This window comes from Babylonia areolata, chromosome 33 (assembly GCF_041734735.1).
Source record: "Babylonia areolata isolate BAREFJ2019XMU chromosome 33, ASM4173473v1, whole genome shotgun sequence".
Classification (NCBI taxonomy): domain Eukaryota; kingdom Metazoa; phylum Mollusca; class Gastropoda; order Neogastropoda; family Buccinidae; genus Babylonia; species Babylonia areolata.
The window spans coordinates 7351091-7371597 of NC_134908.1; the positions used below are offsets into that span (position 1 = coordinate 7351091).

Here is a 20507-nt window from a genome sequence, read left to right on the forward strand (position 1 = left end):
TTAAAAAGGAAATGTTACTTTTTAACTGTATTCAGTTGATATTTTAATTGTTGTATTTTCTAAACTGGAAATGTTATCTGCTAACTTTATTATGTCGATATTTTTTTTTAACCTATTGCCTTTTTAAAAAAAATTTAAATTTTAAAAAGGAAATATTACCTTTTAACTTTGTTCAGTTGATACTTTAACTTGTTATTTTACAATGACATGTTATTTGTGACAACAACAAAATTGATATATTTTTTGTCTTCAAAACTTAACGTTGGTCTCTTTGCAAATTTATACCTGTTTCGAACAATTTTAAAGATTAAAATTAAAATTATGGTTGTGATGTTCTATTCATGCTTCTTCAGATTTTTTTTTTCTTTTAAATGTTTTGGTCATTTTTTAATGTGACATGTTTCTTGAGGAACAATACAAAATGCAAGAAAACCGGTGTAACGGATGTCTTTTTTTTTTGTCTTTTTTTTTTTGTCTTTTTTTTTTTTGTCACAACAGATTTCCCTGTGTGAAATTCAGGCTGCTCTCCCCAGGGAGAGCGCATTGCTACACAGAGAGCACCACCCATTATTTTTATATTATTTTTATATTTTAAAGCGTCCAGACCACCATTCAAGGTCTAGTGAAGAGGGAGAAAATATCGGCGGCTGAGCCGTGATTCGAACCAGCACGCTCAGAATCTCTTGCTTCCTAGGCGGACGCGGTACCTCTCTCGGCCATCACTCCACTGTAGAAAAGCTATAGGCGTCAGAAAAATTGACAGATTCAACACTTCAGAGAGAGAGTTTGAGGGCAGTGGCTTTATACTGTTTCTGTCATAGTAATTTTTTTTTCTACAGCGAATAGGTAGTGATATTGTCAACACTGGAATGGGCACTAGCTGTCCATTCTGCAATGTTATTTGCCTTGACAGACGGTTTTTTCAGGGGGGGGGAGGCGGGGGGGGGGGGGGTCTCCTTTTTTGTTTGTGTATTTGGCTTTGAAGTTTTGTTGTTGGTTTTGTTTGTTTTTGTGTCCTTTTTAATGATTTTTGGGGGTAATCTTAATGATGTTTATATAGCGCTGAATCTTGTGCAGAGACAAAGCGCTTTCGCACCAGTCAATCACAAGCACGCATAACTCTAAAACTGGAGAAACTGAAGACAAAGAAGAGGTAGGGAAGTGGAGGCTATTTTGGGAAGAGGTGGGTTTTAAGGCCAGACTTGAAAGAGCAGAGTGAGGAGACCTGACGAAGCGAAAGAGGAAGTTCATTCCAACTGCAAGGTCCAGAGACAGAGAAAGAACAGCGACCAACAGTTGAGTGTTTGAATCTGGGTATGCATAAACAGAGTGGATTCGAAGGCGATCGTAGAGAGCAAGATGGAGTGTAGAGGTGAAGGCAGCCACAGAGATAGGAAGGGGCAGAGTTGTGAATACATTTATAACATAGAGTGCTGATCTTGTACTTTATTCTGTGTGAGACAGGGAGCCAATGGAGATGTTGTAAAAGAGGAATGATTTGTTATCCACCTGTATGGATGTATTCTCTTAAAGTTGGGCATTAGAGTTGTGAATACATTTATAACATAGAGTGCTGATCTTGTACTTTATTCTGTGTGAGACAGGGAGCCAATGGAGATGTAAAAGAGGAATGATTTGTTATCCACCTGTATGGATGTACTCTCTTAAGTTGGACATTATGTAAAAAAATAAATTTTAAAAAAAATTAAAAAATTAAAAAAAAAGATCCTGGGAATGTTTGAAATTCGGCAACCAGTGATACTTCCATTTGCTGACTCCACTGTTGGACGCCGTTCTTTCTCAATTTCTGGACTTTGCATTTGGAATGAACTTCCTCTTTCGCTTTCGTCAGGTCTCTGCACTCAGCTCTTTCAAGTCTGGCTTTAAGTAATTTTGTTCAGAATATGGTTTTCCTTGTACTGTAAATCTGCCTTGTTTATTTTTCATTTTCCATCACATCTACTTAATACTTACTTTTTTGAAAAGAAAGTGTGAAATGATATTAGGTTACTAGTACGTGTATTCTAAATCATGGGAAATGATTATGGTGTGTTTGGGGGAGGTATGGGGGGCGTGCGGGGAGGGGGAGATAAGGCACACAGTGTTTTTTCTCTTCTATTATTGTATCAAAATTCATTGGAAAGAGAATAATGTTTTTTGAAAACATGAAATGAGTTAATCAGACTTACAGTTCACCTAGGTTATATCCTAAATTGTGGGAAAGAACTTCCTTTTTTTTTAATCAGAAAATGAGTTATTCAGAGTTACAGTTAACCAAGGTTATATCCTAAATGGCGGGAAAGCACAGTTTTTGGGGTTGGTCTTTTTTTTGGTATTGTTTTTTTTGAAAACCCAGAAAATGAGTTAATCAGAGTTACATTTAACATAGGTTGTATCCTAAATGTGGGGAAACACAGTTTTGCGTTTGAAGAGCAAAATGGGTAACCCAATGCTCTTGTTATTTATGCTGCATCCAAAACCAAGGGAAAGAACAGTTTCGCATTTGAAGAGAGCAAATGAGTGACTCGGTGTTCATGTCATATTAGGTTGTATACTAAGATGTCGAAAAGAATAGTTATGCATTCAAAGAAAGTAAGCGAGTTTCAGAAAATTATAGTTATTTGTTTGAAGAAAGTAAGCGAGTTTCAGAAAAGAATAGTTATGTGTTCGAAGAACGTAAGCAAGTTTCAGAAAAGAATAGTTATGCGTTCAAAGGAAGTAAGCGAGTTTCAGAAAAGAATAGTTATGTGTTTGAAGAAAGTAAGCGAGTTTCAAAAAAGAATAGTTATGTGTTCGAAGAAAGCAAGCAAGTTTCAGAAAAGAATAGTTATGCGTTCAAAGGAAGTAAGCGAGTTTCAGAAAAGAATAGTTATGTGTTTGAAGAACGTAAGCAAGTTTGAGAAAGAATAGTCATGCGTTCAAAGAAAGTAAGTAAGTTTCCGAAAAGCATAGTTACGTGTTTGAAGAAAGTAAACAAGTTTCAAAAAAGAATAGTTATGTGTTCGAAGAAAGCAAGCAAGTTTCAGAAAAGAATAGTTATGCGTTCAAAGGAAGTAAGCGAGTTTCAGAAAAGAATAGTTACACGTTCAAAGAAAGTAAGCGAGTTTCTGAAAAGAATAGTTATGTGTTCGAAGAAAGCAAGCAAGTTTCAGAAAAGAATAGTTATGTGTTCAAAGAAAGTAAGCGAATTTCTGAAAAGCATAGTTTTGTGTTTAAAGAAAGTAAGCCAGTTTCCGAAAAGAATAGCTATGTGTTTAAAGAAAGTAAGTGAGTTTCTTAGTGTGTTTTTTGTTGTTGTTGGTTGTTGTTTTTTTTTAAATATTAGATTCTATCTTTAGCTGTGTAAATGAATAACTTGGTGTCCATGTTTAGGTGGCATTCTAACTTGTAAGCCATGGAAAAGAATGCTTTCGGTTTGAAGAGAGTAAAAAAAAAAAAAATTAAAAAAAGTCAGCGTTCATGTTATATCAAGTCATATCGTAAGCCGGGGGAAAGAAAAGTTTTGCGTTTGAAGAGAATAAATGTGTAACTCGGTTGTTCTTGTGTTGTTTGGTCGTGTATCCTGAGCTCTTGAAAAGAGTACTTTTGTGTTTGACTAATGTTTCTCATTGTTCCCCGACGCCACTTTTGTAGCCGTGCTCCGAGTGGTTCTAATAGGGGTACGGCACAAAAGACTTAACTAAATATGATTAATTGAAGGATAGACAAGATCCCACGCACAGGCCAGGAACATATAGAGGCCAGTCACAAATGGGGTTTTCTGTTGGTTTATTTACAATATTCTAAAAGAAGGAGACTAAGAAGAAGAAATAATGAGAAGAAGACAACTAGGAGAAGAACTAAGAAGAAGAAGACAGTGCAGCCATACGTAGCGAGATGTTGCTGCCCACCACTCTAGACTATACCCTAAAACATCTGAAAGAATAGTTTTGTTAAAGAGTAAAAGATATTCCCCCTGTTGGGGGGACGCCAGGGGTCTTTCAGTATAAACAGCATCCCCGCCTTCTGGAAATTCTGTTCTAGAAATTTCCTCTTTTTCTGTCACTCTCTTGGTTTCTGCCTCTTTTTTTCTTTCTTTCTTCACTGTTGTCTCCTTTTTCTGCCTTCCCCAGTCCATTCCCCTTTTTTTTCTTTTTTCAAGCAAGCCTTGACACTTTTTTTTTTTTCTTCTTTTCTGCCGTCTATGATGTACTAGCTATGCTGTTTTACTCTGGCGATTAGGTAGTGAGGTGTCAACACTGGGATGGGCACTAGCTGTCCATTCTGCAGTGTTATTTGCCTATATGGCCTTTTTTAATGTATTTTTTGTTTGGCTTTGAAGTTGTTGTTTGTTCCTTTTTTACGATTTTTTTTTTTTTTTTTTTTTTTTTTTTTTTTTTTTGTAATCTGGGCATGATAAGTGGAATGGCTTGTGTCCTCAGTATGACCTAGTTTTATTTGCCGTAAGGAGTAAATGGTTGCGATACTGTGTCATGAACTGTGTTTTAGTGGGTTTGTCTTTTTTTTTTTTTGTAAATGTGAGAGTTTCGTGTTGACGCGGTTGAGCAGAATTGAGAACCTTGCTGGACCTCAGGAACCTCTCCTTTCAACTGTGAAGAGACGCAAGCTGATATGGTTTGGACACAACACTCGACACACCAGCTTGTCCAAAACAATCATGCAAGGCACCATCGAGGGCGGAGGAAGAAGAAGAGGAAGACAGCGGAGGAACTGGCATGAGAACATCAAACAATGGACCGGACTCCACACACGTGAGCTGCTGCCAGCAGCTGCCGACAGAGACAGATGGAGAAGGGAGGTTGCGTCTGCGGTCCTCAGGCTTCCCCCAACGACTACTTAGTCGTTATGGGTCTGAGGTGAGGTGAGGTGAGGTTGAGCATTTGAATGATTTTACAGTCATGATATGGCCTTGTGCAGTCGGCTTACTTTCAGCAACAAGAACAAGTGAATGATATCCTCAGTTTACATATATATATATATATATATTTGTGTGTGTGTGTGTGTGTGTTATGTTTGTTTGTTAGAGAAAAGTATCCAGTGTACGTGTCACACACAGTGTGTATTCTAACTTACAGGAAAGAAAAATGTTGTTGTTGTTGTGAAGAGAAAATGAGATTATCAGTGTTCTTGTTATCGTTAAGTAGTTGAGGGAAATACATGCACACACGCACGCACACATACACATACACACACACACACACACGTGTATGTGTGTGTGTGTTTCTTTTTTTTTTTGTTTCTGTTTTTTGTTACTCATGTACTTGTTACACAAATTTGTATTATTCTAAGAAAGAACATCGTTGTTTCTGAAGAGAATTGCTCAGCAATTTTTTTTTTCTGTTTTTTTTTTTTTTTTTTTTTTTTTTTTTAAATACCCCCTTCCTTCATCCTCCTTAACTCTCCCCACAACCCACCTTCTCTTTTCTTTTAATGGTGGTGGATTTGTTTTGGGGTTGTTGTTGTTTTTTTCTGTTGTTGTTGTTTTCCCCCCAGGACTTTCTTGGGTCGACCACCATTTTATTATGTATATAAAATCATTATGACAATTCAGAATAGATGGGGGGAAAAAATGTGAACATGAGCAATAACAGATGTAAGTGATTATGCTGATATATATATATATATATATATATATATATATATATATATATATGGTTCATTACACAGTCAAACACACGAATCATTTTATGTTTTTTTAGTAACAGTATATAAAGTCACAAACACAAACACAGACACAGAAACATAAGCACGCACGCACACACACACACACACACACACACACACACACGTTTTGGATTTGTTGATATATAGTGCATGCAATTCTTGTCTTGTCTGATGTCATTTAAGTGGATCGATTTTTTTTTTTTTTGTCTGATAGTTTGAAGAACAACGTTATAGACTTCAAAAACCTGGTGATATATGACTGATGTGATTCCTTTTATGTGGAGCAAATAGTTTTTGAGAAGGATACGGTTTTTTGGGGCGGTTTTTTCTTATAGTTTGAAGAACAACGTTATCATAGACTTCAAAAACCTGGTGACATATGACTGATGTGATTCCTTTTATGTGGAGCAAATAGGTTTTTTTTTGAGAAGGATGCGTTATGTGGGTTGAAAGCCGGTAGCTTACATTCTGAAAGATGTGTTATTTTTGATTGAAGACTGTGGTTGCCTGTTTCTGAAGGATGTGTGAGTTTAGATTTGAAAACTGGTTGCTTAAGCACGAAAGATGCATTAGTTTAACATGGAAAACTGGTAGTTTATGTCTGAAAGATGCATTTGTGTAGATTGCAAAAGTAGTATAATCTGTCTGTGAAAGACGCTTTTAGGTTAGACTGGAAATTTGTAGACTGTTTCTGAAGGATTCTTCTTGAGTTTTGATTGAAAACACGCTGCTGGTATCTGAAAGATGACATAGTGTAAATTGAAAACTGGCAATCTTTTAGTGAAAGATGTGTTGGTTTTGACCAAAAAACAAGTAAACTTTTTTCTTTATGTGTGTGAAATATGCAGAAGTTCGGAATGAAAAACTGGTAGCAATGTACCTGAAAGATGCGATAGTTTAGATTGAAAATTTGTAGCATTTTTGCAAAAAGATGCGTTGGGTTTTAGACTGAAAACTGGTAGCCTCTTTTGTGAAGAATGGCTTGAGCTTGGATTGAAAAACTGGTAGCTAAATCTGAAAGCTGCATCGGAGCAGATAGAAAACGGGTAGTCTTATTTCTACCCGCCAGTTTGAATGGTTCTTTTAGTGGATTGACGTATCCTTTTTTTTTTGGAAGCGATTGTATCGTGAAGCATGTATCTGTGTTGAGTCCGGGAGACGATTGTTGTCAGTGTGTGGGGCTTTGTATCAGTGGTATTGAGAACAAATGTTAACGTCATTGTAATCTTGTGTACAGTTGTCAGCGTCATTGTAATCTGTGTAAAACTGTCAGTGTATCTGAAAATGGGGCATTCTTTGGGTCTGTGTAACTGTGTAAAATAAATTTTAAAAAATTATTCCTTGTTTGTATACTTGCACAAAGCATCCTGATTTTTTTTTTTTTTTTTTTAATTTTTTTTTTTAGGATACTGCACAAATGAACGAATTAATGACAATTCTGATTTTAATGCAATGTTCAGAATCATGATTTACAGATACGTTTTTTTTTCTTTTTATGTTGTGTTCAGAATAATTATTTACGAATATGGCAACCTTAAATCAAATTAATCGTAAGTTTGTAACACGCTTGAAGTCCGAGTAAGCGTGATGAATTATTTACACCCGCTACGTTCTAAAGACTCCGTAAATGTGATGAAATATTTGACATCTGAACGTCCAAACAGCTGCTGTATTTTAAGGATTTGAGAAAGAAAAAAAAATGTAAATAGTAAAGGGAATGCACTGTCTTAATTCTTTGTAAATTTTGTGTTTTTATCCACAGATGTCAAGCAGCCTTCTATGTTCCACACAAACATAGACTGTTTGTTCGCTTGTATATTTTCCAGCCTCCTCCTCAATGCCAAGGTTTTTGCGAAAATCTTAGACGTTTCTAAGATCCTTTTTCTTCTTCTTCTTCTCTCTTTAACTCTGTGACGAGTCCACTGGGATGCCACACAGATGTTTCTAAGGTCCTTTTTTTCTTCTTCTTCTCTTTAACTCTGTGACGAGTCCACTGGGGTGCCGCACAGATGTTTCTAAGATCCTTTTTTTTTCTTCTTCTCTCTCTAACTCTGTGACGAGTCCACTGGGATGCCACACAGATGTTTCTAAGATCCTTTTTTTTTCTTCTTCTCTCTTTAACTCTGTGACGAGTCCACTGGGGTGCCACACAGATGTTTCTAAGATCCTTTTTTTTTTCTTCTTCTTCTCTCTTTAACTCTGTGACGAGTCCACTGGGGTGCCGCACAGATGTTTCTAAGATCCTTTTTTTTCTTCTTCTTCTCTCTTTAACTCTGTGACGAGTCCGCTAGGGTGCCACACAGATGTTTCTAAGATCCTTTTTTTTCTTCTTCTTCTCTCTTTAACTCTGTGACGAGTCCGCTAGGGTGCCACACAGATGTTTCTAAGATCCTTTTTTTTCTTCTTCTTCTCTCTTTAACTCTGTGACGAGTCCACTGGGATGCCACACAGATGTTTCTAAGATCCTTTTTTGACTCACTTGTGTAAACAAAGTGAGTCTATGTTTTAACCCGGTGTTCGGTTGTCTGTGTGTGTGTGTGTCTGTGTGTCCGTGGTAAACTTTAACATTGACATTTTCTCTGCAAATACTTTGTCAGTTGACACCAAATTTGGCATAAAAATAGGAAAAATTCAGTTCTTTCCAGTCATCTTGTTTAAAACAATATTGCGCCTCTGGGATGGGCACAAAAAAATGAAGCCTAATTATATGCAAACTGCATTTACTGTTATATTTATATTTTTTGTATTCTTTAAACTTGGCACTTTGACCTCTTATTCTGACACAAGAGAAGTCATTATCATTTTTTTGTTCAAACAGGAACTTCTTTTGCTAAGCATGGAATTTTAATTTATTTTGCAAACGTTTTGGTGCAGATAGTAAAGAAGGGAAATTACTCTGTAATTAATGCTAGGGGACTTAATTTATCACAAGTGAGTCTTGAAGGCCTTGCCTCTCTTGTTTTTCTTCTTCTCTCTTTAACTCTGTGACGAGTCCACTGGGATGTCGCACAGATGTTTCTAAGATCCTTTTTTTTTTTCTTCTTCTTCTCTCTTTAACTCTGTGACGAGTCCACTGGGATGCCGCACAGATGTTTCTAAGATCCTTTTTTTTCTTCTTCTTCTCTCTTTAACTCTGTGACGAGTCCACTGGGGTGCCGCACAGATGTTTCTAAGATCCTTTTTTTTTTCTTCTTCTTCTTCTCTTTAACTCTGTGACGAGTCCACTGGGGTGCCGCACAGATGTTTCTAAGATCCTTTTTTTTTCTTCTTCTTCTCTCTTTAACTCTGTGACGAGTCCACTGGGGTGCCGCACAGATGTTTCTAAGATCCTTTTTTTTTCCTTCTTCTCTCTTTAACTCTGTGACGAGTCCACTGGGGTGCCGCACAGATGTTTCTAAGATCCTTTTTTTTTCTTCTTCTTCTCTCTTTAACTCTGTGACGAGTCCACTGGGATGCCACACAGATGTTTCTAAGATCCTTTTTTTTCTTCTTCTATCTTTAACTCTGTGACGAGTCCACTGGGATGCCGCACAGATGTTTCTAAGATCCTTTTTTTTTCTTCTTCTTCTCTCTTTAACTCTGTGACGAGTCCACTGGGATGCCGCACAGATGTTTCTAAGATCCTTTTTTTCTTCTTCTCTCTTTAACTCTGTGACGAGTCCACTGGGGTGCCGCACAGATGTTTCTAAGATCCTTTTTTTTTTCCTTCTTCTCTCTTTAACTCTGTGACGAGTCCACTGGGGTGTCGCACAGATGTTTCTAAGATCCTTTTTTTTCTTCTTCTTCTTCTCTTTAACTCTGTGACGAGTCCACTGGGATGTCGCACAGATGTTTCTAAGATCCTTTTTTCTTCTTCTTCTTCTTCTCTTTAACTCTGTGACGAGTCCACTGGGATGTCGCACAGATGTTTCTAAGATCCTTTTTTTTTTTCTTCTTCTTCTCTTTAACTCTGTGACGAGTCCACTGGGATGCCGCACTGAAGAACTGTTCACCAGATCTGACAGTGTGTGTGTGTGTGTGTGTCCAGGCCTGGGTCTCCCCAGCAGATGGTTCTTTCCCCGTCCGTTCCGCAACTCGCTCAGTCCAGAATCCGATAATTCATACTGCTGAATTTACTACCAGAGGGATGGATTTATGATTATTATTATCTTTCTTCTTTATTAATTAATGATAAGGCTTATTGCGCCACCATCGTGAAAAAATTTTTTGTGCAGGCTTCAAGTTCAACCATACTGCTGAATTTGTCAAGAGGGCTAGATGAAAAAAAATAATAATAATAATAAATTGGAACTGTAATTATGGTTATTCCACAACCTTTGTTTAATAAAAACTTGTTCTGCGTTGTTTCATAAGTTGGCCCCTTTTTTCTTTTCTTTTTTCTTTTTTTTTTTTTTTTTACTTGTAGCTTAAAAATGGTTCAGTCATTTTGTTGATTTATAGAGAAAGATTAATTTCGTTGTTTGTTTGAATGGAATGGAAGAACAAAATTAATTTCATCGTCTTGTTTTGGATCTAGGAAAAACAGGTATTGCTGTGTTTCTAGTGCCATAGGAGGGAGAGGTTGGCATGCCTACCTAACTACCATTCCAGAATAATAATAATAATAATAAAAAGACGTTTATGACTGAAGTGATGGTGTTTTTGATGGAGTTTGTGTGTGTTTGAGAGAGAGAGAGAGAGAGCCTACGATGTGATCGGGTGTGTTTGTGAGAGAGAGAGAGAGCCTACGATGTGATGGAGTGTGTTTGAGAGAGAGAGAGAGCCTACGATGTGATCGGGTGTGTTTGTGAGAGAGAGAGAGCTTACGATGTGATGGAGTGTGAGAGAGAGAGAGAGCCTACGATGTGATCGGGTGTGTTTGTGAGAGAGAGCCTACGATGTGATCGGGTGTGTTTGTGAGAGAGCCTACGATGTGATCGGGTGTGTTTGTGAGAGAGAGCCTACGATGTGATGGAGTATGTTTGAGAGAGAGAGCCTACGATGTGATCGGGTGTGTTTGTGAGAGAGAGAGAGAGAGAGAGCCTACGATGTGATGAAGTGTGTTTGTGAGAGAGAGAGAGAGAGCCTACGATGTGATCGGGTGTGTTTGTGAGAGAGAGAGAGAGCGAGCTTACGATGTGATGAAGTGTGTTTATGAGAGAGAGAGAGCCTACGATGTGATCGGGTGTGTGTGTGTGAGAGAGAGAGAGAGAGAGCGAGTTTACGATGTGATGAAGTGTGTTTGTGTGAGAGAGAGAGAGAGAGCCTACGATGTGATCGGGTGTGTTTGAGAGAGAGAGAGCCTACGATGTGATCGGGTGTGTTTGAGAGAGAGAGCCTACGATGTGATGGGGTGTGTTTGTGAGAGAGAGCAAGCTTACGATGTGATGGAGTGTGTTTGTGAGAGAGAGAGAGCCTACGATGTGATCGGGTGTGTTTGTGAGAGAGAGAGAGAGAGCCTACGATGTGATCGGGTGTGTTTGTGAGAGAGAGAGCCTACGATGTGATCGGGTGTGTTTGTGAGAGAGAGAGAGCCTACGATGTGATCGGGTGTGTTTGTGAGAGAGAGAGAGAGCCTACGATGTGATCGGGTGTGTTTGTGAGAGAGAGAGAGCCTACGATGTGATGGGGTGTGTTTGTGAGAGAGAGAGAGAGAGAGCCTGTGATGTAATCGGGTGTGTTTGTGAGAGAGAGAGAGAGCCTACGATGTGATGGGGTGTGTTTGTGAGAGAGAGCGAGAGCCTACGATGTGATCGGGTGTGTTTGAATACAAGCATAAGCAATAATAATAATAATAATTTTTTAGCGCTATAATACAAGCATAAGCAATAATAATGATAATAATACATTTTTTTATATAGCGCTATAATACAAGCATAAGCAATAATATTAATAATAATAATTTTATTTGGCGCTATAATACAAGCATAAGCAATAATATTAATGATAATAATAATGATAATAATAATAATATTTTATTTTTATATAACGCTATAATACAAGCATAAGCAAGCTCTAAGCGCTTTACAATCCTGTACCTAAAGTGAAACAAAGCATATTTTAAAAATAAAATAAAATAAAAAAAAGTAGTAGAAATATATAAAACAGAATCATTTATATCATAAAAACACAATGCATAAAACTCACAAAGTAACATACTATCAATACTACAACTGTTACACTACAACACTCACACTAACACAGACACACACACGCACACATGATTAAACGGCTGAGATGACAGCAATTTTCACGAAAAATACATACATGTAAAAAGGAACATAATTGTAATCTGCATGCCACAGATTTTGTAAAAATTGTAAAATGAAATTTTGGATAGAAAAGGAAAAAGGGGTAAAAATCTGGTCATTTTCCCTTTCGAATCACACCACCACCATCCATCTACCCACCCCCATTCTCTCCACTCTCCCATCACACACACTCACATAGCCATGGGCCTGGGACAACAGCACTATTTAAGTTATAACAAGAATTTTTTAAAGAGATAAGTTTTAAGATTTGCTTTAAAGGTACACAGATGAGTTGTTTGCCTGAGAGCAATAGGCAGAGAATTCCAAGTTTTTGGGCCGAAGACGGAAAATGACCTCTTTCCACAGGAGTTACGAAAGAACTTCACTGCCTGTCCTTTGTCTTGCTTTGTGAATGTATGCATGCCTACACTGTGGGAGCAACAGGATATTGGAACGTATATATATATATATATATATATATATCTTTGTATATATGTGTGTGGGGTTGGGGGTGGGAGATATCGGCGTATGTGTGTGTGCTTGTACAAATAAGTGTTCATCTCTGTGCGTGTGTGTGTGTGTTTGTGTGTGTGTGTGTGTGTGCCGTGGAAGCTGCGATACGTAGACTAGAAATGAGTGTGTGTGTGTGTTGGAGCTCATGTACGTTTATATGTATTTGACTGTGCTTTCATATCTGTGAAACTGCATGTTTGGTGCATATCTGTTATGCATTTGTGGGTGTATGTGTGAATGTGTGTCTTCATGTTTTACATTTATTTGCTTATTTATCATCATTGTTGTCTTATTTATTTATTTATCTATTATTATTATTATTTTATTATTATCATTATTATTACTACTACCTTTTTTATATTATAATTATTATTTATTTATTTACGTAAGCTTATCTATTATTTATTCACCTTTCTTTTCTTTTTTTCTCAAGGCCTGACTAAGCGCGTTGGGTTACGCTGCTGGTCAGGCATCTGCTTGGCAGATGTGGTGTAGCGTATATGTATTTGTCCGAACGCAGTGACGCCTCCTTGAGCTACATGAAACTGAAACTGTCTTGCTTTGTCTTTATTTCAACTTGTCTTGGCCTGTCTTCTCCTCTTTGGCAGAATGGTCCAGACGGTTATCTGCCAAAAAAAACAAGAGTCCATGAGGGTCTGAGTTCGAATCCCGTCCCTGGCGTAATAGCCGAATGGTTAAAGCGTTGGACTTTCACTCTGAGGGTCCCGGGTTCGAATCACGGTGACGGCGCCTGGTGGGTAATGAGTGGAGATTTTTACTATCTCCCAGGTCAACATGTGTGCAGATCTGCCAGTGCCTGAACCCCCTTCGTGTGTACACGCAAGCAAAAGATCAAATACGCACGTTAAAGATCCTGTAATCCATGTCAGCGTTCGGTGGGTTATGGGAACAAGTACATACCCAGCATGCACACCCCCGAAAGCGGAGTATGGCTGCCTACATGGCGGGGTAAAAACGGTCATACACGTAAAAGCCCACTCGTGTATATACGAGTGAACGTGGGAGCTGCAGCCCACGAACGCAGAAGAAGAAGAAGAATCCCGTCCTCTCTCCCTTTCTCCCAAGTTTGACTCTCTCTCTCTCCCTCTCTTTGGCCACTAAATGGATTTATTCGCATGCTTCGTACAAGATTAATTGATTGTAGATGACAAGAATGGTCAGATCATGTTCAAGAAAGCAATCGTTTCAGGTTTTATAAGCAGTTCAATTATAAGCATTCTATTCCAACTTATTTATCAATGAAAATGGATAGGCATTTAAAATACATCACGACAAGGTTCAGATTAGGGATTTCCGACATCTTAATGCATTGTCTTCGTTATCGTAAGTTCAGTGTTTGTGAATCTTATTTGTCCATTATGTAGATGTGCTGAAGAAACTGAACTTCACTTTGTGTTATGCTGCCCTGTTTTGGAAGACCTTAGATTTCAGTTAATTCCACAAAAATATTACACACTCCCAACTTCCTTTGGACTTGTTTTGCTGATGTCATCGACAAGCGAAACCATTATAAAACAGTTTGCTGTTTACTTGTACAAAGCGTTTAAAATACGCAATGCATTATGTAGTTAATTATTATTTGTTGTGTATTATCAGCTTGTAGTTGAACATTACTGACGTGTATTGTTGGTAGTATGCCGTTATTGTTGTGAATTATTGTTCACTGTACCCCCTTCATAAGGGGCCATGGCCTTATTGAATAAATCATCCGTATCCCAAGTTTGACTTGGGAGGGAAAAATCGAAGTGGGCGTCTAGTCGCTCGTTTGAGATGAGAAACCCGAAGTCCCGTGTGCACAGCACTGCACTTGGCGCAGTAGAAAAAGAACCCATGGCAACGAGAGTGTTGTCCTCTGGTAAAATTCTGTTGAAGAAATCCACTGCAAAATATCTATATTCCTGACTAAGCGCGTTGTGTTACGCTGCTGGTCCGGCAGCTGCCTAGCAGATGTGGTGTAGCGTGCATGGGTTTTCCCGAGTGCTGTGACGCCTCCTTGAGAGACTGAAACTGAAACTGGAACTGAAACTTCCTCACCTGTCTTGTCTTGTCTTGTCTTGTCTGTTCTTTGTATCTCCTTGAATAATTATGTGTTTGGGTCAGTTAGTTCGTCATGATGATGTTGATTATTGTTATCTTTCGCTGTCTTTCCCCCTCCTGCCCCTTCTCTCCCTCCTTCCCCTCCCCCTCCTCATCCCTTCCCCTCCCCCTCTTCCTCCTCATCCCTTCCCCCCCTCCTCCTCTCCTTCTTCCCCCTCCTCCTCCTCCTTACCCTCCCCCTCCTCCTCCCTTCCCCTCCTTCTCTCCTTTTCCCCCCTCCTCCTCCTTCTCTCCTTTTTCCCCCTCCCTCTCCTCTTCGCTCCCTCCCCGCCCTTCCTCCTTCCCCCCCCCCTCTCTCTCATCCTCCCCCTTCCACTCCCGTCCCCCGTCTATCCATGTCTTCCTCCTACTCCTCCCCCTACTTCTACTCCTCCTCCCCCTACTTCCACTCCTCCTCCCCCTACTCCTCCCCCTTCTCCTCCCCTACTACTCCTCCCCCTACTCCTCCTCCCCCCCTACTCCCCCTTCTCCTCCCCCTACTTCCACTCCTCCTCCCCCTTCTCCTCCTCCCCCCCTACTCCCCCCCCTACTTCCACTCCTCCTCCCCCTTCTCCTCCCCCTACTCCTCCTCCCCCCCTACTCCCCCCCCCCTACTTCCACTCCTCCTCCCCCTACTCCTCCTCCCCCCCCCTACTTCCACTCCTCCTCCCCCTTCTCCTCCCCCCCCTACTTCCACTCCTCCTCCCCCTTCTCCTCCTCCCCCCCCCCTACTTCCACTCCTCCTCCCCCTACTCCTTCTACTCCCCTTCCTCCTCCTTCTCTCCTTTTTCCCCCTCCCCTTCCTCCTCCTTCGCTCCCTCCCCGCCCTTCCTCCTTTCCCTCCTCCTCATCCTGCCCCCCCCACCCCCTCTCTCTCTCTCATCCTCCCCCTTCCACTCCCGTCCCCCGTCTATCCATGTCTTCCTCCTCCTCCTCCCCCTTCTCCTCCCCTACTGCTCCTCCTCCTCCTCCCCCTACTGGTTCGAATCACGGCTCAGCCGCTGATATTTGCTCCCCCTCCACTAGACCTTGAGTGGTGGTCTGGACGCTAGTCATTCGGATGAGACGATAAATCGAGGTCCTGGGTGTAGCATGCACTTCAGTAGCGCACGTAAAAGAACCCACGGCAACAAAAAGGGTTGTTTCTGGCAAAATTCCGTAGAAAAATCCACTTCGATAGGAAACCAAATAAAACTGCACGCAGGAAAAAAAATACCCCCAAAAAACATAATTATACTGACTGGTCTTGGGGTTGATAGGTTTGTTGTCGTTGCAGGTTCATGGGATATTCCCTGTGTAATCGACAAGATCCGAGACGGGCGCAATAGCCGAGTGGTTAAAGCGTTGGACTGTCAATCTGAGGGTCCCGGGTTCGAATCACGGTGACGGCGCCTGGTGGGTAAAGGATGGAGATTTTTACGATCTCCCAGGTCAACACATGTGCAGACCTGCGAGTGCCTGAACCCCCTTTGTGTGTATATGCAAGCAGAAGATCAAATACGCACGTTAAAGATCCTGTAATCCATGTCAGCGTTCGGTGGGTTATGTAAACAAGAACATACCCAGCATGCACACCCCCGAAAACGGAGTATGGCTGCCTACATGGCGGGGTAAAAACGGTCATACACGTAAAAGCCCACTCGTGTGCATAGAAGTGAACGTGGGAGTTGCAGCCCACGAACGCAGAAGAAAAAGAAGACAAGATCTCATATGTCATGGTTGTGTTGTGAGCTCGGCTGAGACTCGAGATGTCGTGTTCTATGTTGTGTTGTTCCATTTCAGTATGGGGGTGTGTGTGTGTGTGTGTGTGTGTGTGTCACAATGTGTGTGTGTTTGTGTATGTCACAATATATGTGTGTGTGTGTGTGTCTGTGTGTGTGAATTGCTAGTCACATTTTAGTGTGTGTATTTAACATTGATGAAATGTGTTATGTATAGAACCACGTGTTTTGTGAAGCAAAATCTGGAGCAGGTTTCTGGACAGTGTGTGTTACCCTAAGGATCCATGGTTATCATTGTTATTAATAATGTTTTCAGTCCCAACATTTTATTTTATCTTTTTTCTCAAGGCCTGACTAAGCGCGTTGGGTTACGCTGCTGGTCAGGCATCTGCTTGGCAGATGGGGTGTAGCATATATGGATATGACCGAACGCAGTGACGCCTCCTTGAGCTACTGATACTGACACTCAGTCCCAATATATTCTAGTGCAGTCAATCAGCTAGGCTTTAAAGCAAACAATAATAGAACCCATGGCTGAGGGTCCCGGGTTCGAATCACGGTGACGGCGCCTGGTGGGTCAAGGATGGAGATTTTTACGATCTCCCAGGTCAACATAAGTATGTGCAGACCTGCTAGTGCCTGAACCCCCTTCGTGTGTATATGCAAGCAGAAGATCAAATACGCACGTTAAAGATCCTGTCATCCATGTCGGCGTTCGGTGGGTTATGGAAACAAGAACATACCTAGCATGCACACCCCCGAAAACGGAGTATAGCTGACTACATGGCGGGGTAAAAACGGTCATACACGTTAAAGCCCACTCGTGTGCATACGAGTGAACGTGGGAGTTGCAGCCCACGAACGCAGAAGAAAAAGAAGACAAGATCCGATCTGTCATGGTTCTGTGTTGTTCCATTTCAGTATGGGTGTGTGTGTGTGTGTGTGAATTGCTAGTCACATTTTAGTGTGTGTATTTAACATTGATGAAATGTGTTATGTATAGAACCACGTGTTTTGTGAAGCAAAATCTAGAGCAGGTTTCTGGACAGTGTGTGTTACCCTAAGGATCCATGGTTATCATTGTTATTAATAATGTTTTCAGTCCCAACATTTTATTTTATTTTATCTTTTTTCTCAAGGCCTGACTAAGCGCGTTGGGTTACGCTGCTGGTCAGGCATCTGCTTGGCAGATGTGCTGTAGCATATATGGATTTGACCGAACGCAATGACGCCTCCTTGAGCTACTGATACTGATACTCAGTCCCAATATATTCTAGTGCAGTCAGTCAGCTAAACAACAATAGAACCCATGGCTGAGGGTCCCGGGTTCGAATCACGGTGACGGCGCCTGGTCAGTGGTGGGTAAAAGGTGGAGATTTTTACGATCTCCCAGGTCAACATATGTGCAGACCTGCCAGTGCCTGAACCCCCTTCGTGTGTATACGCAAGCATAAGATCAAATACGCACGTTAAAGATCCTGTAATCCATGTCAGCGTTCGGTGGGTTATGGAAACAAGAACATACCCAGCATGCACACCCCCCCCCCCCCCCCGAAAGCGGAGTATGGCTGCCTACATGGCGGGGTAAAAACGGTCATACACGTAAAAAGCCCACTCGCGTATATACGAGTGAACGTGGGAGTTGAAGCCCACGAACGCAGAAGAAGAACCCATGGCAACATAAGTGTCGTCCAAAATTCTGTAGAAGAAATCCACTCTGATAATATATATATATATATATATATATATATATTATATGCATGCACTCAAGGCTTGAATAAATGCATTGGGTTGTTGTGCTGCTGGTCGGTTTCGGTTTTAGTTTCAGTTTCAGTGGCTCGAGGAGGCGTCACTGTGTTCGGACAAATCCATATAGGCTACACCACATCTGCCAAGCAGATGCCTGACCAGCAGCGTGACCCAACTGCTGGTCGGGCCTCTGCCAAGTAGATGTGGTGTAGCGTATATGGGTTTGTCTGGACGCCAGTGACGCCTCCTTGAGAAACGGGAACTGATTTCGCAGACACCTCCAGAATTGAAACGTCACACCATTTGTCTTCATGCCATATTTGGTTGTTGTTGTTTTTTTGTTTGTTTATTGCGACTTCTTGTAACATAGTAACAGCATAATGACAGCTTTTTTTCATTTCTTTATATATATACATACATACATACATATATATATATATATACACACATATATATATACATACATACATATATATATATATATATATATATACACACACATACATAACACACAACAGTAAAAGTAACAAGATTTATCATGCATCGCCCTTCTGGTATGGCATCACTAATCCTTTGATAATTGTAATAATAATGATAATTATGGTGATGATAACAATGATAATAAGGGGTAGGGGGGGAACAAGGGGGTGGGTGAGATACGGGTAGAAGCTTAACAATTTCCTCGTGCCAGAATATATGAACCTGTGGTGAACGCTCTTTCCTCTTTGCTTCTTCGTCCGTATCCATGCATCAGATTCTTTCTCTGCCTTTCGCTCTTCACTAAAAGTAAAAGCTCGTCCTTTTAAAACGGGCGCAATAGCCGAGTGGTTAAAGCGTTGGACTGTCAATCTGAGGGTCCCGGGTTCGAATCACGGTGACGGCGCCTGGTGGGTAAAGGGTGGAGATTTTTTACGATCTCCCAGGTCAACATATGTGCAGACCTGCTAAGTGCCTGAACCCCTTTCGTGTGTGAACGCAAGCAGAAGATCAAATACGCACGGTTAAAGATCCTGTAATCCATGTCAGCGTTCGGTGGGTTATAGAAACAAGAACATACCCAGCATGTACAACCCCGAGTATGGCTGCCTACATGGCGGGGTAAAAACGGTCATACACGTAAAAAGCCCACTCGTGTACATGCGAGTGAACGTGGGAGTTGCAGCCCACGAACGCAGAAGAAGAAGAAGAAGTCCTTTTAAAACCTTTCACTAAAAGCTTGTCCTTTTAAAAAAAACCTATCTATATAAGCACTCTCAGCTTCCTTCTTCTCCAACACCATCCTTGTCAGCTCACTTTGGACCCTGGACAAATGAGAAGGGAGAGTGGGGTGGGGGTAGAAGGGAGGGGGGAGGGAGATGGGGGGGAGGGAGGGGTTTTGAGAAAAGAGTGGTTTTGAAGGATTCATATTGGTTACTTTTGCTTTCATGTAAAGTGCCCTGAGCTCTTTGAGAGAAAGGGCACTACCTAATTGCACATTATTATTATTATTATCATCATTCATAATAATAATGATGATAATAAAAATAAGAAGGGGGGTGGGACAGGGGGGTGAGTGAGGTGGAACTTTGATGATAATAATAATAATAATAATGATGATAATGATAACATCAACAATAATAACAGCTACTAGTAACTCAGCAAGCAAGCAAAAGAAAAGGGTTCACAAATTTCTGCATGATCGATATTTCAACATCTCACCGACATTAAGTCGTCAGGCTGAAAATCTGAAATCATCAAAGACAGTGTAAAATTCAGTACACAAACTCACACAAAGGCACATACACATACATCTTTGTAAAACGGGGTACGGGAAAGTATGATTGTAATCATGCACGAGCATGTGTGTTTGCATTGCTTTGTATGAAGTGGGCGTGTGGCGCAATGGATAACGCGTCTGACTACGGATCAGAAGATTCCAGGTTCGAATCCTGGCAGGCTCGAAATTTTTCAAGGCCTGACTAAGCGCGTTGGGTTACGCTGCTGGTCAGGCATCTGCTCGGCAGATGTGGTGTAGCATATATGGATTTGTCCGAACGCAGTGACGCCTCCTTGAGCTACTGAAACTGAAACTGTATGAATGAGAAACACAGATGTTTAGTTTTGTGAAGATTTCTTTTATTTTTCGTTTAGATTTAGAGAAATGGCTGGGATGGTGTGGTGGGGAAGAGATTTATAAAAGATTTAATTTTGGCACAATTTTATGCTGAACCAAAATGTCGCTTGTATGACACAAGAATTCGCGCGCGCGCACACACACACACTAGGAGTGATGGCCTAGAGGTAACGCGTCCGCCTAGGAAGCGAGAGAATTTGGTTCGAATCACGGCTCTGCCGCCGATATTTTCTCCCCCTCCACTAGACCTCGAGTAGTGGTCTGGACGCTAGTCATTCGGATGAGACGATAAACCGAGGTCCCGTGTACAGCATGCACTTAGCGCACGTAAAAGGACCCACGGCAACAAAGGGGTTGTTCCTGGCAAAATTCTGTAGGAAAATCCACTTCGATAGGAAAAACAAATAAAAGTGCACGCAG

The 20507-nt window shown here is 40.9% G+C and overlaps 1 non-coding gene across 1 annotated transcript; it reads left to right on the forward strand.

Moving 5' to 3' along the window:
• Positions 1-19841: 19841 nt before the first annotated feature.
• On the forward strand, positions 19842-19914 carry Trnar-acg (transfer RNA arginine (anticodon ACG)). Its single transcript has one exon. It is a non-coding gene; the product is annotated as a tRNA-Arg (tRNA).
• Positions 19915-20507: the final 593 nt, after the last annotated feature.